General features: G+C 47.0%; 18 non-coding genes and 1 pseudogene across 18 annotated transcripts; all 19 read right to left on the bottom strand.

Annotated features, from left to right (window-relative positions):
• Window positions 1-97: 97 nt before the first annotated feature.
• On the bottom strand, window positions 98-261 carry LOC135018734 (U1 spliceosomal RNA). Its single transcript, XR_010216372.1, has one exon. It is a non-coding gene; the product is annotated as a U1 spliceosomal RNA (small nuclear RNA).
• A 694-nt stretch (window positions 262-955) lies between these two features.
• On the bottom strand, window positions 956-1,097 carry LOC135018742 (U1 spliceosomal RNA; annotated as a pseudogene).
• Window positions 1,098-1,249: 152 nt separating this feature from the next.
• LOC135018736 (U1 spliceosomal RNA) lies at window positions 1,250-1,413 on the bottom strand. Its single transcript, XR_010216374.1, has one exon. It is a non-coding gene; the product is annotated as a U1 spliceosomal RNA (small nuclear RNA).
• A 660-nt stretch (window positions 1,414-2,073) lies between these two features.
• LOC135018745 (U1 spliceosomal RNA) lies at window positions 2,074-2,236 on the bottom strand. Its single transcript, XR_010216382.1, has one exon. It is a non-coding gene; the product is annotated as a U1 spliceosomal RNA (small nuclear RNA).
• A 152-nt stretch (window positions 2,237-2,388) lies between these two features.
• On the bottom strand, window positions 2,389-2,552 carry LOC135018732 (U1 spliceosomal RNA). The gene has a single exon (XR_010216370.1). It is a non-coding gene; the product is annotated as a U1 spliceosomal RNA (small nuclear RNA).
• Window positions 2,553-5,182: 2,630 nt separating this feature from the next.
• LOC135018747 (U1 spliceosomal RNA) lies at window positions 5,183-5,345 on the bottom strand. Its single transcript, XR_010216384.1, has one exon. It is a non-coding gene; the product is annotated as a U1 spliceosomal RNA (small nuclear RNA).
• Window positions 5,346-6,019: 674 nt separating this feature from the next.
• On the bottom strand, window positions 6,020-6,182 carry LOC135018741 (U1 spliceosomal RNA). The gene has a single exon (XR_010216379.1). It is a non-coding gene; the product is annotated as a U1 spliceosomal RNA (small nuclear RNA).
• A 152-nt stretch (window positions 6,183-6,334) lies between these two features.
• On the bottom strand, window positions 6,335-6,498 carry LOC135018749 (U1 spliceosomal RNA). Its single transcript, XR_010216386.1, has one exon. It is a non-coding gene; the product is annotated as a U1 spliceosomal RNA (small nuclear RNA).
• A 671-nt stretch (window positions 6,499-7,169) lies between these two features.
• On the bottom strand, window positions 7,170-7,332 carry LOC135018739 (U1 spliceosomal RNA). Its single transcript, XR_010216377.1, has one exon. It is a non-coding gene; the product is annotated as a U1 spliceosomal RNA (small nuclear RNA).
• Window positions 7,333-7,483: 151 nt separating this feature from the next.
• On the bottom strand, window positions 7,484-7,647 carry LOC135018733 (U1 spliceosomal RNA). The gene has a single exon (XR_010216371.1). It is a non-coding gene; the product is annotated as a U1 spliceosomal RNA (small nuclear RNA).
• Window positions 7,648-8,318: 671 nt separating this feature from the next.
• Window positions 8,319-8,481, bottom strand: LOC135018746 (U1 spliceosomal RNA). The gene has a single exon (XR_010216383.1). It is a non-coding gene; the product is annotated as a U1 spliceosomal RNA (small nuclear RNA).
• A 152-nt stretch (window positions 8,482-8,633) lies between these two features.
• Window positions 8,634-8,797, bottom strand: LOC135018735 (U1 spliceosomal RNA). Its single transcript, XR_010216373.1, has one exon. It is a non-coding gene; the product is annotated as a U1 spliceosomal RNA (small nuclear RNA).
• Window positions 8,798-9,468: 671 nt separating this feature from the next.
• On the bottom strand, window positions 9,469-9,631 carry LOC135018744 (U1 spliceosomal RNA). The gene has a single exon (XR_010216381.1). It is a non-coding gene; the product is annotated as a U1 spliceosomal RNA (small nuclear RNA).
• A 152-nt stretch (window positions 9,632-9,783) lies between these two features.
• Window positions 9,784-9,947, bottom strand: LOC135018737 (U1 spliceosomal RNA). Its single transcript, XR_010216375.1, has one exon. It is a non-coding gene; the product is annotated as a U1 spliceosomal RNA (small nuclear RNA).
• A 674-nt stretch (window positions 9,948-10,621) lies between these two features.
• On the bottom strand, window positions 10,622-10,784 carry LOC135018740 (U1 spliceosomal RNA). The gene has a single exon (XR_010216378.1). It is a non-coding gene; the product is annotated as a U1 spliceosomal RNA (small nuclear RNA).
• Window positions 10,785-10,936: 152 nt separating this feature from the next.
• On the bottom strand, window positions 10,937-11,100 carry LOC135018748 (U1 spliceosomal RNA). Its single transcript, XR_010216385.1, has one exon. It is a non-coding gene; the product is annotated as a U1 spliceosomal RNA (small nuclear RNA).
• Window positions 11,101-11,771: 671 nt separating this feature from the next.
• Window positions 11,772-11,934, bottom strand: LOC135018738 (U1 spliceosomal RNA). The gene has a single exon (XR_010216376.1). It is a non-coding gene; the product is annotated as a U1 spliceosomal RNA (small nuclear RNA).
• Window positions 11,935-12,086: 152 nt separating this feature from the next.
• Window positions 12,087-12,250, bottom strand: LOC135018750 (U1 spliceosomal RNA). The gene has a single exon (XR_010216387.1). It is a non-coding gene; the product is annotated as a U1 spliceosomal RNA (small nuclear RNA).
• A 991-nt stretch (window positions 12,251-13,241) lies between these two features.
• On the bottom strand, window positions 13,242-13,405 carry LOC135018743 (U1 spliceosomal RNA). Its single transcript, XR_010216380.1, has one exon. It is a non-coding gene; the product is annotated as a U1 spliceosomal RNA (small nuclear RNA).
• Between the last annotated feature and the right edge of the window lie 2,595 nt (window positions 13,406-16,000).

Raw genomic sequence — 16,000 nt, 5'->3', positions numbered from 1 at the left:
GGAGATCCAACTGAGGCAGCACAAGGGAACTCTCGAAAGAAGAACAAGGCTAGAGGAAGATCTGAGACAAAGAAATCTGACTTTTACCAGAGCTGACCAGAGGAAAGCACAAACACAGTCCCTCACTACCACAAATAATGCAGTCCAGTTTCCCACATTTGGGGAAATCACAGGGGTCAGCATACCCAGAATGCAATGAATGAACCTCACCCTGGGAAAACAATCTTCATGACCATGGTATCTCCTATGCAAAATAAGTATGATTTGGGATAGAGCTCGGGAGGGCCGCTGCTCAGGCACATCTCTGTCAAGTAAAGGAGATTCAACTGAGGCAGCACAAGGGAACTCTCATCTGGGGACAACAACTGCAGGGAGAACACATATTTTCAGATGAACATGGGAGGGCAGAGGCTGCCTAATACTGAAGCACCCCCAAACAACAAACCAAATGCAACAACTAGTGCAAGCATTCCTGGGGGAAGGCCTGCAGCAGATGGATTTGCATATGGTGATGTCATCCAAGCAGTGGGTCAAAGTTGGCTTCAACCCTCATCTGCATATGAATAGAGAAGAGGGGCGTGCAGGGCATGGCGGCCTTTTGCGGCGCTTGGATGACCCCTAGTTCGCATTAAACACCTCCACCCTCCTTCGGTGTGGGGCTCATGTTGGCTATGCCCCAGCCCCTTAAGCATTCAAGCTGATTTCTTGCAGCAGCTGGGCACTGTAACAGCTCCAGAGCTGCTCTGTAAGGCAAGTAAAAGGGTGTGGGCCCTGCAGCACTACCTGTAGTTTGCATTGTGCATTGTAAGGCACTAAGTAAGCAGACGGGAGTAGAAGTCAGGATAGTGCACTAGGGTATAGAAGGGAGGGGCTCAAGAAAAAAGAAGTGGAAACAGACAGCAAACTAGGCTGGAGAGAGACCTGAGACAAAGAGATCTGAATTATATGAGAGCTGACCAGGGGAAACACAAATTATGCAGTCAAGTTTCCCACATTTGGGGAAATCGCAGGAGCAGCACACCCAGAGTGCAATGGGTGATCCTTGTCCTGGGAGAAGCAACTTCATGATCATAGTATCTCACCTGGCAGGTAAGTAGGAGTTGGGCTAGAGCTGGGGAGGGTCGCTGCTCGGGCACCCCCCTGTCAAGTGAAGTAGATCCAACTGAGGCAGCACAAGGAAACTCTCGATAGAAGAACAAGGCTAGAGGAAGATCTGAGACAAATAAATCTGACTTTTACCAGAGCTGACCAGAGGAAAGCCCAAACACAGTCCCTCACTACCACAAATAATGCAGTCGAGTTTCCCACATTTGTGGAAATCACAGGGGTCAGCATACCCAGAATGCAATGAATGAACCTCACCCTGGGAGAACAATCTTCATGACCATGGTATCTCCTATGCAAAATAAGTATGACTTGGGATAGGGCTGGGGAGGGCCGCTGCTCAGGCACATCTCTGTCATGTAAAGGAGATTCAACTGAGGCAGCACAAGGGAACTCTCATCTGGGGACAACAACTGCAGGGAGAACACATATTTTCAGATGAACATGGTAGGGCAGAAGGCTGCCTAATACTGAAGCACCCCCAAACAACAAACCAAATGCAACAACTAGTGCAAGCATTCCTGGGGGAAGGCTGCAGCAGATGGATTTGCATATGGTGATGTCATCCAAGCAGTGGGTCAAAGTTGGCTTCAACCCTCGTCTGCATATGAAAAGAGAAAAGGGGCGTGCAGGGCATGGCGGCCTTTTGCGGCGCTTGGGTGACCCCTAGTTCGCATTAAACACCTCCACCCTCCTTCGGTGTGGGGCTATGCCCCAGCCCCTGAAGCATTCAAGCTGATTTCTTGCAGCAGCTGGGCACTGTAACAGCTCCAGAGCTGCTCTGTAAGGCAAGTAAAAGGGTGTGGGCCCTGCAGCACTACCTGTAGTTTGCATTGTGCGTTGGAAGGCACAAAGTAAGCAGACGGGAGAAGTCAGGATAGTGAGCAAGGGCATAGAAGGGAGCAACTCAAGAAAAGAGAAATGGAAACAGACAGCAAACTAGGCTGGAGAGAGACCTGAGGGAGAGAGATCTGAATTATACGAGAGCCGACCAGGGGAAACACAAATTATGCAGTCAAGTGTCCAACATTTGGGGAAACCGCAGGAGCAGCACACCCAGAGTGCAATGGGTGAGCCTTGCCCTGGGAGAAGCACCTTCATGATCATAGTATCTCACCTGGCAGGCAAGTAGGAGTTGGGCTAGAGCTGGGGAGGGTCGCTGCTCGGGCACCCCCCTGTCAAGTGAAGGAGATCCAACTGAGGCAGCACATGGAAACTCTCGAAAGAAGAACAAGGCTAGAGGAAGATCTGAGACAAATAAATCTGACTTTTACCAGAGCTGACCAGAGGAAAGCACAAACACAGTCCCCCACTACCACAAATAATGCAGTCGAGTTTCCCACATTTGGGGAAATCACAGGGGTCAGCATACCCAGAATGCAATGAATGAACCTCACCCTGGGAGAACAATCTTCATGACCATGGTATCTCCTATGCAAAATAAGTATGATTTGGGATAGCGCTGGGGAGGGCCGCTGCTCAGGCACATCTCTGTCAAGAATTTATAAAGTCTATACATATATATAAACAAATGTCAATATATATATATAGAACCCAGTGCTCCTATCAAAACTTATCTATTTCACCAATTTGTTGCTTATTTAATCTTTATACATCTATTAATTTTCACCATATATTATAAAATGGTGCTCCCATAGGTAGTACTGTTCTACCAATAATAAACCAAATTTTAAAGATAATCACACTTGTTATCAAGGGAGCGCAAAAAATAAAATATACAAGCTCTTTATTTTTAAAAAATATATATAGACAGAAGAAACCCACATTCAATAAAATACAATGGAGTCAACATATATAGGCACCACTATCCATATCTAAATGTAATCAGGATCTATTTCATATTGCCCTTGATGACAACGGAATGTTTATTAAAGTGTCCAAAAAATCCTCCTGGATACAGCTGTTGTAATTTAATCGTTACTTTCCAATTGTAATTGATACATTAAATTCCTTCTTGTGGATGAACAGCAACAGTTGTAACCAACGCCTCTTATTTACTGCAGTTAAAGTTCATATGTAACTCACGTGAGTAATGAAAGAAAACAGGGGGAGAGCGCTGTGATGGTTGGTGAAACACAGCGGTATGCTACGACCCCCGTTAACCGTGGCTGGATCTTATTGGCACTCGCGGTCGGGATATTTCTTCCTGCCGTGGGGTAGAGACCTCCTTTTGCTCGGTCTCAAATTGCTTTTTCCCCTTCACCGCTGTCTTTACATCAGACGTCCGCCGTGATGTAGCTCGTTCATGAACGGGCTTATATCTCAGCAATCAGAGTGTCCGGTAATCACCTTCCTTACGCGTTTCTCCGCTGTTATCCAAGAGCGGTTTCGTCAGAGGATACATCAGCAGCCTAGCAGGCTCTTTTTAAAATGCACCGGACCAATAGTATTACTAATTAGTTGATTGGATACATACATGTACTAATTGGATGCATACATGTAATGACTCACATATGGAACAACTTTCTAATTGCAATTGCACATATAAAGGCATTTCATAATATAAAAATAAGCAACATGGTGATTAAAAATAATAATAAAATAAGCAACAAGGTGGTTTAAAAAATAACAGAAAATATATAATCTATATACAGATTAACCTATAATCTTTCAATCAATACCTCATATCTATAATCACATATACATGATTCAGAGACTCAGCACTAAGGATCCCCATTTACTTATATAAAACCTTTTAGGGTAACATAAATCCATGCCACTACTAAAGCAGTTCTTGTGGCGCAGGGGAAACATCACCTGCACTCTATGCAGCTAGTCCCATGTTCGAATCCAACCCGCTCAGCTTAACATCCATATTATTTATTTACTTTTAATGGGATCATTCTATCAATTCATTTTTACCTTTAATTTTTGTTAATATTATTTCTATATTTCATTATTTTAACCCCTGGAATAATTACATTGCTGTTTAAACAACAAAAAGAATTGAAGAAAAAATAAATATTAAACAGACAATTTAAGGATTCGAAGATCTAAATATTTAAAGATTTTAAAATTTAAAACAGGGAGGGGGGGGGAGGGAGGGGGGCCTTTTGGGAGAAGGAGGGGAAAAAAATAAAAATAGAAAAAATATATATATATATATAGAACCAAGAGAAAGTGTAAAAAGAGGATGGAGGAAGAAATCTGATGTTCATCATTATTAGTGGATTTTACTAAGGAATTTTAAAGGAATACACACAACAGGATTATACAGTTTCATCCAAAGAGGAAAGCTGTTTCCAAAATAGCTACTTCTAATAATTTTGTTTATTTATTAAACATACAATAAATGGATATTCAATAAATAATATATTAGGTAAATCAATAGATAAAATCTTCAGAGACTGCCAATGTTGTTCAGTTCGATGCTCTCATTCAGACCATCAGGTGTAAGGGTACCCAAAGAAAAAATCCAAAATGCCTCCCTTGTCAAGTAAAGGAGATTCAACTGAGGCAGCACAAGGGAACTCTCATCTGGGGACAACAACTGCAGGGAGAACACATATTTTCAGATGAACATGGGAGGGCAGAAGGCTGCCTAATACTGAAGCACCCCCAAACAACAAACCAAATGCAACAACTAGTACAAGCATTCCTGGGGGAAGGCCTGCAGCAGATGGATTTGCATATGGTGATGTCATCCAAGCAGTGGGTCAAAGTTGGCTTCAACCCTCGTCTGCATATGAAAAGAGAAAAGGGGCGTGCAGGGCATGGCGGCCTTTTGCGGCGCTTGGATGACCCCTAGTTCGCATTAAACACCTCCACCCTACTTTGGTGTGGGGCTCATGTTGGCTATGCCCCAGCCCCTGAAGCATTCAAGTTGATTACTTGCAGCAGATGGGCACTGTAATAGCTCCAGAGCTGCTCTGTTAGGCAACTAAAAGGGTGTGGGCCCTGCAGCACTACTTGTAGTTCGCATTGTGCGTTGGAAGGCACAAAGTAAGCAGACGGGAGAAGTCAAGATAGTGCGCAAGGGCATAGAAGGGAGTGGCTCAAGAAAAGAGAAGTGTAAACAGACAGCAAACTAGGCTGGAGAGAGACATGAGACAAAGAGATCTGAATTATACGAGAGCCGACCAGGGGAAACACAAATTATGCAGTCAAGTTTCCCACATTTGGGGAAATCGCAGGAGCAGCACACCCAGAGTGCAATTGGTGAGCCTTGCCCTGGGAGAAGCACCTTCATGATCATAGTATCTTACCTAGCAGGTAAGAAGGAGTTGGGCTAGAGCTGGGGAGGGTCGCTGCTCGGGCAGCCCCCTGTCAAGTAAAGGAGATTCAACTGAGGCAGCACAAGGGAACTCTCATCTGGGGACAACAACTGCAGGGAGAACACATATTTTCAGATGAACATGGGAGGGCAGAAGGCTGCCTAATACTGAAGCACCCCCAAACAACAAACCAAATGCAACAACTAGTACAAGCATTCCTGGGGGAAGGTCTGCAGAAGACAGATTTGCATACAGTGATGTCATCCAAGCAGTGGGCCAAAGTTGGCTGGAACCCTCATCTGCATATGAAAAGAGAAAAGGGGTATGCAGGGAATGGCGGCCTTTTGCGGCGCTTGGATGACCCTTAGTTTGCATTAAACACCCCCACCCTCTTTCGGTGTGGGGCTCATGTTGGCAATGCCCCAGCCCCTGAAGCATTCAAGCTGATTTCTTGCAGCAGCTTGGCACTGTAACAGCTCCAGAGCTGCTCTGTAATGCAAGTAAAAGTTTGTGGGCCCTGCAGCACTACCTGTAGTTTGCATTGTGCATTGGAAGGCACAAAGTAAGCAGACAGGAGGAGAAGTCAGGATAGTGCACAAGGGTATAGAAGGGAGGGGCTCAAAAAAAAAGAAGTGGAAACAGACTGCAAACTAGGCTGGAGAGAGACCTGAGACAAAGAGATCTGAATTATATGAAAGCCGACCAGTGGAAACACAAATTATGCAGTCAAGTTTCCAACATTTGGGGAAATCACAGGGGCAGCACACCCAGAGTGCAATGGGTGAGCCTTGCCCTGGGAGAAGCACCTTCATGATCATAGTATCTCACCTGGCAGGTAAGTAGGATTTGGGCTAGAGCTGGGGAGGGTCGCTGCTCGGGCACCCCCCTGTCAAGTGAAGGAGATCCAACTGAGGCAGCACAAGGGAACTCTCGAAAGAAGAACAAGGCTAGATGAAGATCTGAGACAAAGAAATCTGACTTTTACCAGAGCTGACCAGAGGAAAGCACAAACACAGTCCCCCACTACCACAAATAATGCAGTCAAGTTTCCCACATTTGGGGAAATCACAGGGGTCAGCATACCCAGAATGCAATGAATGAACCTCACCCTGGGAGAACAATCTTCATGACCATGGTATCTCCTATGCAAAATAAGTATGATTTGGGATAGGGCTGGGGAGGGCCGCTGCTCAGGCACATCTCTGTCAAGTAAAGAAGATTCAACTGAGGCAGCACAAGGGAACTCTCATCTGGGGACAACAACTGCAGGGAGAACACATATTTTCAGATGAACATGGGAGGGCAGAAGGCTGCCTAATACTGAAGCACCCCCAAACAACAAACCAAATGCAACAACTAGTGCAAGCATTCCTGGGGGAAGGCCTGCAGCAGATGGATTTGCATATGGTGATGTCATCCAAGCAGTGGGTCAAAGTTGGCTACAACCCTCGTCTGCATATGAAAAGAGAAAAGGGGCGTGCAGGGCATGGCGGCCTTTTGCGGCGCTTGGATGACCCCTAGTTCGCATTAAACACCTCCACCCTCCTTCGGTGTGGGGCTCATGTTGGCTATGCCCCAGCCCCTGAAGCATTCAAGCTGATTTCTTGCAGAAGCTTGGCAATGTAACATCTCCAGAGCTGCTCTGTATGGCAAGTAAAAGGGTGTGGGCCCTGCAGCACTACCTGTAGTTCGCATTGTGCGTTGGAAGGCACAAAGTAAGCAGATGGGAGAAGTCAGGATAGTGCGCAAGGGCATAGAAGGGAGCGGCTCAAGAAAAGAGAAGTGGAAACAGACAGCAAACTAGGCTGGAAAGAGACCTGAGACAAAGAGATCTGAATTATACGAGAGCCGACCAGGGGAAACACAAATTATGCAGTCAAGTGTCCCACATTTGGGGAAATCGCAGGAGCAGCACACCCAGAGTGCAATGGGTGAGCCTTGCCCTGGGAGAAGTACCTTCATGATCATAGTATCTCACCTGGCAGGTAAGTAGGAGTTGGGCTAGAGCTGGGGAGGATCGCTGCTCAAGCACCCCCCTGTCAAGTGAAGGAGATCAACTGAGGCAGCACAAGGGAACTCTCAAAAGAAGAATAAGGCTAGAGGAAGAAATGAGACAAAGAAATCTGACTTTTACCAGAGCTGACCAGAGGAAAGCACAAACACAGTCCCCCACTACTACAAATAATGCAGTCAAGTTTCCCACATTTGGGGAAATCACAGGGGTCAGCATACCCAGAATGCAATGAATGAACCTCACCCTGGGAAAACAATCTTCATGACCTTGGTATCTCCTATGCAAGATAAGTATGATTTGGGATAGGGCTGGAGAGGGCCGCTGCTCAGGCACATCTCTGTCAAGTAAAGGAGATTCAACTGAGGCAGCACAAGGGAACTCTCATCTGGGGACAACAACTGCAGGGAGAACACATATTTTCAGATGAACATGGGAGGGCAGAAGGCTGCCTAATACTGAAGCACCCCCAAACAACAAACCAAATGCAACAACTAGTACAAGCATTCCTGGGGGAAGGCCTGCAGCAGATGGATTTGCATATGGTGATGTCATCCAAGCAGTGGGTCAAAGTTGGCTTCAACCCTCGTCTGCATATGAAAAGAGAAAAGGGGCATGCAGGGCATGGCGGCCTTTTGCGGCGCTTGGATGACCCCTAGTTCGCATTAAACACCTCCACCCTACTTTGGTGTGGGGCTCATGTTGGCTATGCCCCAGCCCCTGAAGCATTCAAGTTGATTACTTGCAGCAGATGGGCACTGTAATAGCTCCAGAGCTGCTCTGTAAGGCAACTAAAAGGGTGTGGGCCCTGCAGCACTACTTGTAGTTCGCATTGTGCGTTGGAAGGCACAAAGTAAGCAGACGGGAGAAGTCAAGATAGTGCGCAAGGGCATAGAAGGGAGTGGCTCAAGAAAAGAGAAGTGTAAACAGACAGCAAACTAGGCTGGAGAGAGACATGAGACAAAGAGATCTGAATTATACGAGAGCCGACCAGGGGAAACACAAATTATGCAGTCAAGTTTCCCACATTTGGGGAAATCGCAGGAGCAGCACACCCAGAGTGCAATTGGTGAGCCTTGCCCTGGGAGAAGCACCTTCATGATCATAGTATCTTACCTAGCAGGTAAGAAGGAGTTGGGCTAGAGCTGGGGAGGGTCGCTGCTCGGGCACCCCCCTGTCAAGTGAAGGAGATCCAACTGAGGCAGCACAAGGGAACTCTCGAAAGAAGAACAAGGCTAGAGGAAGATCTGAGACAAAGAAATCTGACTTTTACCAGAGCTGACCAGAGGAAAGCACAAACACAGTCCCCCACTACCACAAATAATGCTGTCAAGTTTCCCACTTTGGGGGAAATAACAGGGGTCAGCATACCCAGAATGCAATGAATGAACCTCACCCTGGGAGAACAATCTTCATGACCATGGTATCTCCTATGCAAAATAAGTATGATTTGGGATAGGGCTGGGGAGGGCCGCTGCTCAGGCACATCTCTGTCAAGTAAAGGAGATTCAACTGAGGCAGCACAAGGGAACTCTCATCTGGGGACAACAACTGCAGGAGGTACACATATTTTCAGATGAACATGGGAGGGCAGAAGGCTGCCTAATACTGAAGCACCCCCAAACAACAAACCAAATGCAACAACTAGTGCAAGCATTCCTGGGGGAAGGCCTGCAGCAGATGGATTTGCATATGGTGATGTCATCCAAGCAGTGGGTCAAAGTTGGCTTCAACCCTTGTCTGCATATGAAAAGAGAAAATTGGCATGCAGGGCATGGCGGCCTTTTGCGGTGCTTGGATGACCCCTAGTTCGCATTAAACACCTCCACCCTCCTTCGGTGTGGGGCTCATGATGGCTATGCCCCAGCCCCTGAAGCATTCAAGCTGATTTCTTGCAGCAGCTGGGCACTGTAACAGCTCCAGAGCTGCTCTGTAAGGCAAGTAAAAGGGTGTGGGCCCTGCAGCACTACCTGTAGTTTGCATTGTGCGTTGGAAGGCACAAAGTAAGCAGACGGGAGAAGTCAGGATAGTGCGCAAGGGCATAGAAGGGAGCAACTCAAGAAAAGAGAAGTGGAAACAGACTGCAAATTAGGCTGGAGAGAGACCTGAGACAAAGAGATCTGAATTATACGAGAGCCGACCAGGTGAAACACAAATTATGCAGTCAAGTGTCCAACATTTGGGGAAACCGCAGGAGTAGCACACCCAGAGTGCAATGGGTGAGCCTTGCCCTGGGAGAAGCACCTTCATGATCATAGTATCTCACCTGGCAGGTAAGTAGGAGCTGGGCTAGAGCTGGGGAGGGTCGCTGCTCGGGCACCCCCCTGTCAAGTGAAGGAGATCCAACTGAGGCAGCACAAGGGAACTCTCGAAAGAAGAACAAGGCTAGAGGAAGATCTGAGACAAAGAAATCTGACTTTTACCAGAGCTGACCAGAGGAAAGCCCAAACACAGTCCCTCACTACCACAAATAATGCAGTCCAGTTTCCCACATTTGGGGAAATCACAGGGGTCAGCATACCCAGAATGCAATGAATGAACCTCACCCTGGGAAAACAATCTTCATGACCATGGTATCTCCTATGCAAAATAAGTATGATTTGGGATAGAGCTGGGGAGGGCCGCTGCTCAGGCACATCTCTGTCAAGTAAAGGAGATTCAACTGAGGCAGCACAAGGGAACTCTCATCTGGGGACAACAACTGCAGGGAGAACACATATTTTCAGATGAACATGGGAGGGCAGAAGGCTGCCTAATACTGAAGCACCCCCAAACAACAAACCAAATGCAACAACTAGTACAAGCATTCCTGGGGGAAGGTCTGCAGAAGACGGATTTGCATACAGTGATGTCATCCAAGCAGTGGGCCAAAGTTGGCTGGAACCCTCATCTGCATATGAAAAGAGAAAAGGGGTATGCAGGGAATGGCGGCCTTTTGCGGCGCTTGGATGACCCTTAGTTTGCATTAAACACCCCCACCCTCTTTCGGTGTGGGGCTCATGTTGGCAATGCCCCAGCCCCTGAAGCATTCAAGCTGATTTCTTGCAGCAGCTTGGCACTGTAACAGCTCCAGAGCTGCTCTGTAATGCAAGTAAAAGTTTGTGGGCCCTGCAGCACTACCTGTAGTTTGCATTGTGCATTGGAAGGCACAAAGTAAGCAGACAGGAGGAGAAGTCAGGATAGTGCACAAGGGTATAGAAGGGAGGGGCTCAAAAAAAAAGAAGTGGAAACAGACTGCAAACTAGGCTGGAGAGAGACCTGAGACAAAGAGATCTGAATTATATGAAAGCCGACCAGTGGAAACACAAATTATGCAGTCAAGTTTCCAACATTTGGGGAAATCACAGGGGCAGCACACCCAGAGTGCAATGGGTGAGCCTTGCCCTGGGAGAAGCACCTTCATGATCATAGTATCTCACCTGGCAGGTAAGTAGGATTTGGGCTAGAGCTGGGGAGGGTCGCTGCTTGGGCACCCCCCTGTCAAGTGAAGGAGATCCAACTGAGGCAGCACAAGGGAACTCTCGAAAGAAGAACAAGGCTAGAGGAAGATCTGAGACAAAGAAATCTGACTTTTACCAGAGCTGACCAGAGGAAAGCACAAACACAGTCCCCCACTACCACAAATAATGCAGTCAAGTTTCCCACATTTGGGGAAATCACAGGGGTCAGCATACCCAGAATGCAATGAATGAACCTCACCCTGGGAGAACAATCTTCATGACCATGGTATCTCCTATGCAAAATAAGTATGATTTGGGATAGGGCTGGGGAGGGCCGCTGCTCAGGCACATCTCTGTCAAGTAAAGAAGATTCAACTGAGGCAGCACAAGGGAACTCTCATCTGGGGACAACAACTGCAGGGAGAACACATATTTTCAGATGAACATGGGAGGGCAGAAGGCTGCCTAATACTGAAGCACCCCCAAACAACAAACCAAATGCAACAACTAGTGCAAGCATTCCTGGGGGAAGGCCTGCAGCAGATGGATTTGCATATGGTGATGTCATCCAAGCAGTGGGTCAAAGTTGGCTACAACCCTCGTCTGCATATGAAAAGAGAAAAGGGGCGTGCAGGGCATGGCGGCCTTTTGCGGCGCTTGGATGACCCCTAGTTCGCATTAAACACCTCCACCCTCCTTCGGTGTGGGGCTCATGTTGGCTATGCCCCAGCCCCTGAAGCATTCAAGCTGATTTCTTGCAGAAGCTTGGCAATGTAACAGCTCCAGAGCTGCTCTGTATGGCAAGTAAAAGGGTGTGGGCCCTGCAGCACTACCGGTAGTTCGCATTGTGCGTTGGAAGGCACAAAGTAAGCAGATGGGAGAAGTCAGGATAGTGCGCAAGGGCATAGAAGGGAGCGGCTCAAGAAAAGAGAAGTGGAAACAGACAGCAAACTAGGCTGGAAAGAGACCTGAGACAAAGAGATCTGAATTATACGAGAGCCGACCAGGGGAAACACAAATTATGCAGTCAAGTGTCCCACATTTGGGGAAATCGCAGGAGCAGCACACCCAGAGTGCAATGGGTGAGCCTTGCCCTGGGAGAAGTACCTTCATGATCATAGTATCTCACCTGGCAGGTAAGTAGGAGTTGGGCTAGAGCTGGGGAGGATCGCTGCTCAAGCACCCCCCTGTCAAGTGAAGGAGATCCAACTGAGGCAGCACAAGGGAACTCTCAAAAGAAGAATAAGGCTAGAGGAAGAAATGAGACAAAGAAATCTGACTTTTACCAGAGCTGACCAGAGGAAAGCACAAACACAGTCCCCCACTACTACAAATAATGCAGTCAAGTTTCCCACATTTGGGGAAATCACAGGGGTCAGCATACCCAGAATGCAATGAATGAACCTCACCCTGGGAAAACAATCTTCATGACCATGGTATCTCCTATGCAAGATAAGTATGATTTGGGATAGGGCTGGAGAGGGCCGCTGCTCAGGCACATCTCTGTCAAGTAAAGGAGATTCAACTGAGGCAGCACAAGGGAACTCTCATCTGGGGACAACAACTGCAGGGAGAACACATATTTTCAGATGAACATGGGAGGGCAGAAGGCTGCCTAATACTGAAGCACCCCCAAACAACAAACCAAATGCAACAACTAGTGCAAGCATTCCTGGGGGAAGGCCTGCAGCAGATTGATTTGCATATGGTAATGCCATCCAAGCAGTGGGTCAAAGTTGGCTTTAACCCTCGTCTGCATATGAAAAGAGAAAAGGGGCGTGCAGGGCATGGCGGCCTTTTGCGGCGCTTGGATGACCTCTAGTTCGCATTAAACACCTCCACCCTCCTTCGGTGTGGGGCTCATGTTGGCTATGCCCCAGCCCCTGAAGCATTCAAGCTGATTTCTTGCAGCAGCTGGGCACTGTAACAGCTCCAGAGCTGCTCTGTAAGGCAAGTAAAAGGGTGTGGGCCCTGCAGCACTACCTGTAGTTTGCATTGTGCATTGGAAGGCACAAAGTAAGCAGACGGGAGAAGTCAGGATAGTGCACAAGGGCATAGAAGGGAGCGGCTCAAGAAAAGAGAAGTGGAAACAGACAGCAAACTAGGCTGGAGAGCTCTTCTGTCTATATTTTGCAAACCTGCTCTTGTCCTCTCCAGCTGCTCCATGTATATTTGACGTCTGGAAAGGTGCATAACCCACTGACAAGCAGGCACACTCCTGCATGAGTTTTCTCTCTCACTAGCTGGATGATACACAATCATTTGCATGTGCTCCACCTCCGACACACCACCCACCCAACCACCCAGTGACCAGAGCCACCCACAAGCCAACTGGCTCCGTGATTTAATTTGCACAGTGTAGTCATCCAGGCAGCATGTCCTTCTCAATGGAAGGATCTCTGGTTCCATGGAATCTTCCACATTGGAATGCTGACTTTTACCAGAGCTGACCAGAGGAAAGCACAAACACAGTCCCCCACTACCACAAATAATGCAGTCAAGTTTCCCACATTTGGGGAAATCACAGGGGTCAGCATACCCAGAATGCAATGAATGAACCTCACCCTGGGAGAACAATCTTCATGACCATGGTATCTCCTATGCAAAATAAGTATGATTTGGGATAGGGCTGGGGAGGGCCGCTGCTCAGGCACATCTCTGTCAAGTAAAGAAGATTCAACTGAGGCAGCACAAGGGAACTCTCATCTGGGGACAACAACTGCAGGGAGAACACATATTTTCAGATGAACATGGGAGGGCAGAAGGCTGCCTAATACTGAAGCACCCCCAAACAACAAACCAAATGCAACAACTAGTGCAAGCATTCCTGGGGGAAGGCCTGCAGCAGATGGATTTGCATATGGTGATGTCATCCAAGCAGTGGGTCAAAGTTGGCTACAACCCTCGTCTGCATATGAAAAGAGAAAAGGGGCGTGCAGGGCATGGCGGCCTTTTGCGGCGCTTGGATGACCCCTAGTTCGCATTAAACACCTCCACCCTCCTTCGGTGTGGGGCTCATGTTGGCTATGCCCCAGCCCCTGAAGCATTCAAGCTGATTTCTTGCAGAAGCTTGGCAATGTAACAGCTCCAGAGCTGCTCTGTATGGCAAGTAAAAGGGTGTGGGCCCTGCAGCACTACCTGTAGTTCGCATTGTGCGTTGGAAGGCACAAAGTAAGCAGATGGGAGAAGTCAGGATAGTGCGCAAGGGCATAGAAGGGAGCGGCTCAAGAAAAGAGAAGTGGAAACAGACAGCAAACTAGGCTGGAAAGAGACCTGAGACAAAGAGATCTGAATTATACGAGAGCCGACCAGGGGAAACACAAATTATGCAGTCAAGTGTCCCACATTTGGGGAAATCGCAGGAGCAGCACACCCAGAGTGCAACCCACTGACAAGCAGGCACACTCCTGCATGAGTTTTCTCTCTCACTAGCTGGATGATACACAATCATTTGCATGTGCTCCACCTCCGACACACCACCCACCCAACCACCCAGTGACCAGAGCCACCCACAAGCCAACTGGCTCCGTGATTTAATTTGCACAGTGTAGTCATCCAGGCAGCATGTCCTTCTCAATGGAAGGATCTCTGGTTCCATGGAATCTTCCACATTGGAATGCTGCGGAACAAAAAGGATTTAAATATTCAGCTTGCTAGCATTCAATGTACCTGCGGCTTGGCTCTAGCACATGGGTCTTCATCCTGTGGCCCTCCAGCTGCTGTGAAACTACACATCCCAGCATGCCCTGCCACAGTTTTGCTATTAAGGTATGCTAAAACTGAGGCAGGGGTGTATGCTGGGATGTCTAGTTCCACAGCAGCTGGAGGGTCGCAGGTTGAAGACCCATGTTCTAGCATGCCTGTTCTATGATGCATGTACCGTGATGTCACAATCAGCTTGGAATGGGGTGTCTAGCAGGCATTTGCTGACAGCCACTTGAGAGAGACACACATCAGGAGATGCAGCATATCGGAGGTCTTCGATGCCTTTCCAGCAAATGCACACCACCTGCTGCTGGTCTGGACACAAAACAATGCCCACAATCGAAGTCCCAAAATGCCCAACTACAGGATTCATGTAAGTAGTGAATTTAGGAATGAATTTAGAAGTAGGAAATTAAGTTAGTTCACAAGTACATTCAAATTCAGATCTAAAGTCTAGGTAGGCCTCACGTCCTGGCAGCCCCCAGCACTTAAAAATGCCTTGATTAGAGGTAGAGAATTAAATGTAGATAAAAAGTAGACACAAAATAAGACTCCACAGAGCAGTTATCAGGTGTCTTTATCAATTGTTGCATTTAAAAAATCAAGCAATTAGGGAACACAATGTTGCAACAATGTAACCCTATTTGCAAAATAGTACTAAATAAGTTTGTCGATGTAAGACATTTGCAAAGGTGCATCCAAAACACGCTGGAAAATGCAACTGAATCTGTTTTTGGAGGCTAGAATAGGAAATGTGCATCGGTCCTACAAGTACTGAAAGCTCTTCTACCAACTCCCTTTTCTGAAAAGCCATTTAATATATGGTTCACAGATAGGGGACATATCAGATATTGCCTTTCAAAAGCAGCAAATATCATACCACTTCTATTGCCATCAAAGATAAACATTGATTGTTTTCAGATATTGGATTGAAAAAGCAGTCTTTATTGACATAAAGAAGCAAAAAACATACATAAACATTACACACATAAGTACTGTGTTGCAGCACAGATAAAACACAATACAAATGCTGTCGGTATAGTACAGTTCAAGAACTACAGCACAGGCCAGCCTACACTATAAATCATGAACTGCACTATACATTTAAACAACACAATAATACAACAGTTAATAAGGCTATGGGTGTGGAGTGTAAGAGGGTGAGGGAATCACAAGCCCGAAGCTTTATTGAAAGACAGACACATATAAAGGGAGGATTAATAAATACAAAGATATCCTTTACTATAGAATGTAGTCCAATCCGGTCTTTCAACTCTTCCACAACTTAAAAACGGATAGTGTTCCCAAGCCTTCCATCCTGGAATATCTTCAGTCTCTCGCCAATGAAGAAAACAATCCCTCCAGCAGACTCTTCAACCATGATACAAGATCACAGCCAAAAGGGCAAGAAGCAACTACACTTGCGTTTATCCAAAATGGCTAAAACTTAGTGAAGGAAAGTGCAGTGCACCAAAACATAAGCTGACACAATCATGGAGAATGCG

This window comes from Pseudophryne corroboree, unplaced genomic scaffold (assembly GCF_028390025.1).
Source record: "Pseudophryne corroboree isolate aPseCor3 unplaced genomic scaffold, aPseCor3.hap2 scaffold_3290, whole genome shotgun sequence".
Classification (NCBI taxonomy): Eukaryota; Metazoa; Chordata; class Amphibia; order Anura; family Myobatrachidae; genus Pseudophryne; species Pseudophryne corroboree.
Note: the sequence above shows the minus strand (reverse complement) of the source record. Positions and strands in the feature narration are given on the sequence as shown.